Raw genomic sequence first — 6069 nt, 5'->3', positions numbered from 1 at the left:
CAGAAAGAAAGATAGAGATAAATAGATAAGGCAGGAAAAGAAAAAAGAAGTCTGTGATAAAACAAGATATATATGGTAAATAAAAGTTTAATGTATACACCAAGTCTTACTTAAAGCTGGCATACCAGATGTCCATTATTTCCAGTTACTATTTTAAAATATACTTTTAAGATTATTTAAAATTTTTTACCATTTGAATTTCTAAAAATTCTCTTCAAAAGTTAATCTTTAAGACTTCTGGGAAGATGGAGTAGGTGAGGCAGAACAGGCTTCTCCTCCATAAAAGTAACTAGAAAGGGGCCAGAGGACACCAGGGACCTTGGTTTCTAGGTATGACTGGCCATAGAGGGTCTCCCACAGTACGTGGAGGGGACACCGACAAAAACAGAGGAGAGACGGTAGCTGGAGGGATGCAATGAGTGTGTTCCTGTCGGACAGCCTCACAGCTGACAGCAGCAAATTGCCACCGGGCAAGGGAGTAAAGCAGCAGCTCTACACTCCTGTGCACCTACCTTGGCAGTTTGCTAGGGGAGTGATCCTCCATGGTCAGAGAGCAGAGAGCTTCCATGAGGGAACCTGGTGTACAGTGTTTGCTCTCCCCCCAGGGAAGCCTGGTGGGGGAGGGGGCATGCAACAGTGAGAAGCCCGGAAGAGAGAGGTGCCATACCAGTGATCAGGAGCCCTTCCCACACCCCAAAGATCATAGACGCAAGGCAGGCAGAGAACTGGCAGGCTGGGTCCACGTTTCTTCTGCGGTGTGACCTTGATCAGACTCCCTGCCTATCTGCTCAGGGCCTGCATTGCAGCCCCAGGACAGGCCTTCCCCAGTGCACACGGAGAATGGGTGCATGGATTGGTTCCCCACCCAGTTTGGACTGTGCCCATGGCACAGGAGAAGTTTGGGGAAGACCTAGTTGAGAGTGCCACCTTCTGATAGGTTAGGGAAACTGCACTCCTGCAAGTGCCTCAAGAGCACCACCTGCTGGTAGGATTGGGAAAATGCACTCCAGCAAACCAAATTATATATAAATGCTCAGATAATTCTGCCCTTCCCAAAATAAGGCTATCAAGACAAGCAAATGCCCTGAAGTCAACACAAAATTACAAAGCACTTGTAGGCTCTAGAAGATATGGACAAGCCAAATGAACAAAATAAAAAGCTGCAGGAGACACAAAATTTGGAGCAATTAATTAAAGAAGTACAAACAAATCTCCAGAACAACTTCAATGAGGTGGCTAAAGACATAAAGGAAATTGAGAACACTATAAGGCATAAAGAAGAATTTGAAAGAGTTATTATAAACTAGCAGACCTTATGGATATAAAAGACACTGTGACTCAAATTAAAAATATACTAGAGACACATAATAGCAGATTTGAATAGGCAGAAGAAAGGATGAGTGAACTTGAGGACAGAATAATTGAATGCTAGCACACAAAAGAACAAATGGGGAAATAATTAAAAAAAATTGAAATGATTCTCAGAGAAATGATGGACAACATGAAGCAAACAAATATAAGAATCACTGGTGTCCCAGAAGGAGAAAAGAAGAGTAAAGGGCTAGGAAGAGTGTTTCAAGACATAGTTGAGGAAAACTTCCGAAACCTTCTAAATGACGTAAATATGCAAATCAAAGATGCCTAATGAACACCAAATAGAACAAATCCAAATAAACCTATTCCAAGACATATACTGATTAGATTGTCAAATGCTGAAGAGAAGGAGAAACTTCTGAAAGCATCAAGAGAGAAGTGATTCACCACATACAAGGGACATAGCATAAGACTAAGTACTGACTACTCAGCGGGAACCATGGGGGCAAGAATGCAGTGGTATGACATATTTAAGATACTGAAAGAGAAAAATGACCAGCCAAAAATTCTTTATCCAGCAAAGCTCTCCTTCAAAATTGAGGAAGAGTTTAAAATTTTCACAGACAAACAAATGCTGAGAGAATGTGTTAACAAGAGACCTGCCCTTCAAGAAATACTACCAGCTGAGAAAAAAAGAAAGGAGAGAGAGTTCTTTAGAAGAGCACAGAACTGAAGAGTTATTAGTAAGGGTAACTGTGCCAGTTTGAATGTATTATGTCCCCCCAAATGCCATTCTCTTTGATGTAATCTTGTGTGGACAGACCTATCAGTGTTAATTAGATTGTAATTCTTTGAGTGTTTCCATGGAGATGCACCCCACCCAACTGTGGTGTTAACTCTGATTGGGTAATTTCCATGGAGGTGTTGGCCCACCCACTGGGTGGGTCTGAATTAAATTACTGGTGCACTATATAACATCAGACAGAAGGAGTGAGCTTGACACAGCCAAGAGGGACACTTTGAAGAAAGCACAGGAGCTGCAAATGAGAGACAGTTTGAGGATGGCCGTTGAAAGCAGTCTTTTGCTCCAGAGAAGCTAAGAGAGGAAAAACACTCCAAGAGCAAGTAAGAGTGACATTTTTCAGGAATTGCAACCTAGAGAGGAAAGTTCTGGGAGAAAGCCATTTTGAAACCAGAACTTCGGAGCAGATGCCAGCCACATGCCTTCCCAGCTAACAGAGGTTTTCGGGACACCATTGGCCATCCTTCAGTGAAGGTACCCGATTGCTGGTGTGTTACCTTGGACACTTTATGGTCTTAAGACTGTAACTGTGTAACCAAATAAACCCCCTTTTATAAAAGCCAATCCATTTCTGGTGTTTTGCATTCTGGCAGCATTAACAAACTAAAACAGTAACTTAAAGGAAAAAAAAAAAAAAGAGGGGGGAAAAATAGATCTAACCACTAAAAACCAAAGGATTAGATGGCTGGTTCAAGAACTCCCTTCATAGTAATAACTTTGACTGTGAATGGACTAAACTCTCCAATTAAATGATACAGACTGGTAGGATGGATTTAAAAATATGACCCATCGATGTGCTGTTCATAAGAGACTCATCTTAGACCTTGCAACAAAAAGAGACTGAAAGTGAAAGGATGGAAAAAAATATTCTATGAAAACTGCAATCGGAAGAAACCTGGGGTAGCTATACCAAATCAGACAAAATAGACTTTAAATGCAAAGATGTCATAAGAGACTCTTTAAAGAAGGACACTATATTCATCAAGAAGAAACAGCAATTATAAATTCAGATTTACCCAAACAAGGGGCTCCAAAATACATGAGACAAACATTGGCTAAACTGAAGGGAGCAATAGACATGTCTACAATAATCGTGGGAGACTTCAATACACCACTATCTATTCTGTAGATAGAACAGCTAGACAGAGGACCAATAAGGAAATTGAGAACCTAAACACTATGATAAATGAATTAGACTTAACAGACATATATAGGTCATTACTTCTCAAAGTACCAGGATATACATTCTTCTCTAGTGTCCATGGAACATTTTCCAGGATAGATCATATACTGGGGCACAAAACAAGCCTTAATAAATTTAAAAAGATTGAAATTATTCAAAGTACATTCTCTGACCACAATGGAATGCAACTAGAAATCAACAACCACCAAAGAACCAGATCTTTCACAAATACATGGAGGTTAAACGACTAGTGGGTCAAAGAAGAAATTGCAAACGAAATTGGTAAATATCTAGAGATGAATGAAAATGAGAACACAACATATCAAAACCTGTGGGATACAGCAAAGGCAGTGTTGAGAGGGAAATTTATAGCTCTAAATGCATATATCAAAAAACAAGATAGAGCTAAAACTAAAGACCTAATTGAACAACTGAAGAGGCTAGAGAACGATCAGCAAACTAACCCTAAAGCTCATAGACAAAAAGAAATAACAACGATTAAGAGAAATAAATGAGCTGGAGAACAACAACGAGGGGGGTGGGGTGGAGAATAAATAAAACCAAAAGTTTTTTCTTTGAGATCAACAAGATTGACAAACCCTTAGCTAGACTGACAAAGTCAAAAAGAGAGAAGACCCAAATAAGCAGAATCAGAAATGAGAAGGGGATAATTACTACAGGTCCCAAATAAATAAATAAAAAAAAATCATAAGAGGAAACTATGAACAGCTATATGCCAAAAAGCTAGACAATTTAGAGGAAATGGACAATTTCCTGGAAACACATGAACAACCTGGACTGACCCAAGAAGAGCCAATCACAAGCAAAGAGATCCAATCAGTCATCAAAAATCTACCTACAAATAAAATCCCAGGGCCAGATGGCTTCACAGGGGAGTTTTACCAAACTTTCCAAAAACAGTTGACACCATTCCTGCTCGAACTCTTTCAAAAAATTGAACAAAAGGAACACCACCTAACTCATTTTATGAAGCTAATATCACTCTGATACCAAACCAGATAAAGTCACTGCCAAAAAGGAAAGCTATAGGCCAATCTCCCTAATGAATATAGATGCAAAAATCCTAAACAAAATACTTGCAAATCAAATCCAAAGGCACATTAAAAGAATTATACACCACGATCAAGTGGGGTTCATTCCTGGCATGCAAGGGTGGCTCAACATAAGAAAATCAATTAATGTAATTCAACACATGAAACAAATCAAAAGGAAAAAATCAAATGATCATCTCAATAGATAATGAAAAAGTATTCGACAAAATTCAACATCCCTTTTTGATAAAAAGACTTCAAAAGGTAGGACTTGAGGGAGCTTTCATCAATATGAAAAGGGGCATATATGAAAAACCCACAGCCAGCATAGTACTCCATTGTACTCAACTTAGCTTCCCCCTAAGATCAGGAATGAGATAAGGATGCCTACTGTCACCTCTATTATTCAACCTTGTGCTAGATGTTCTAGCCAGAGCAATTTGCCAAGACAAAGATATAAAAAGGTATCCAAATTGGAAAGGAAGAAGTAAAACTGTCATTATTTAAAGATGATACGATCTTATATATGAAAAATCATGAGATTTTGACCACAAAGCTCCTTGAGCTAATAAACAAATTCAGAAAAGTGGCAGGGTATATGATTAATGCACATATGTCAGTAATGTTCCTATACACTAATAATGTCATAACTGAAGAGGCAATCAAAAAAAATTTCATTCACAATAGCAACTAAAAAAATAAAAATCAAGTACCTAGAAATAAGCTTAACCAAGGATGTAAAAGACCTCTACACAGAAAATTACAAAATTTTACTAAAATAAATAAAAGGGGACCTAAAGAGATGGAAAGATATTCATAGATAGGAAGGCTAAACATTGCTAAGATGTCAGTTCTACCCAGACTGATCTACAGATTCAACACAATTCCAAACAAATTTCCAACAACCTACTTTGCAGACTTGGAAAAGCTAGTTACCAAATTTATTTGGAAGGGAAAGAGGACTTGAATTGCCAAAAACATCCTAAGAAAGAAGAACAAAGTGGGAGGACTTACACTTCCAGACTTTGAAGCCTACTATAAAGCTACAGTGGTCAAAACAGCATGGTATTGACAAAAAGATAGTCAAATTAATCAATGGAATTGAATTGAAAGTTCAGGAATAGACCCCCAGATATACAGTTGACTGATTTTTTACAAGGCCCCCAAACTGGGACAGAACAGTATCTTCAACAAATGGGGCTGGGAGAACTAGATAGTCATAAGAAAAAGAATGAAAGAGGACTCCTACCTCACACCCTATACAAAAATTAACTCAAAGTGGATCAAAGACCTCAGTAACAGAGACAGTACCATAAAACTCCTAGAAGAAAATGTAGGGAAATATCTTCAAGACCTTGTATCAGGAGGTCGCTTCTTAGACCTTACACCCAAAGCACAAACAATGAAAGAAAAAATAGATAAATGGGAACTCTTCAAAATCAAAAGCTTCTGTACCACAAAGGAATTTTTCAAAAAAGTGAAGAGGCAGCCAACGCAATGGGAGAAAATATATGGAACCACGTTTCTGATAAGAGACTGATATCTTACATATACAAAGAAATCCTACAGCTCAACAACAATAGTATAAACAGCCCAAGTATAAAGTAGGCAAAAGATATGAAAAGACATTTCTCTAAGGAGAAAATACAAATGGCTAAAAAAACACATGAAAAAATGTTCATCTTCACTAGTTATTAGGGAAATGCAAATCCAGACCA

This window comes from Choloepus didactylus, chromosome 5 (genome assembly GCF_015220235.1).
Source record: "Choloepus didactylus isolate mChoDid1 chromosome 5, mChoDid1.pri, whole genome shotgun sequence".
NCBI classification, from domain to species: domain Eukaryota; kingdom Metazoa; phylum Chordata; class Mammalia; order Pilosa; family Megalonychidae; genus Choloepus; species Choloepus didactylus.
Note: the sequence above shows the minus strand (reverse complement) of the source record.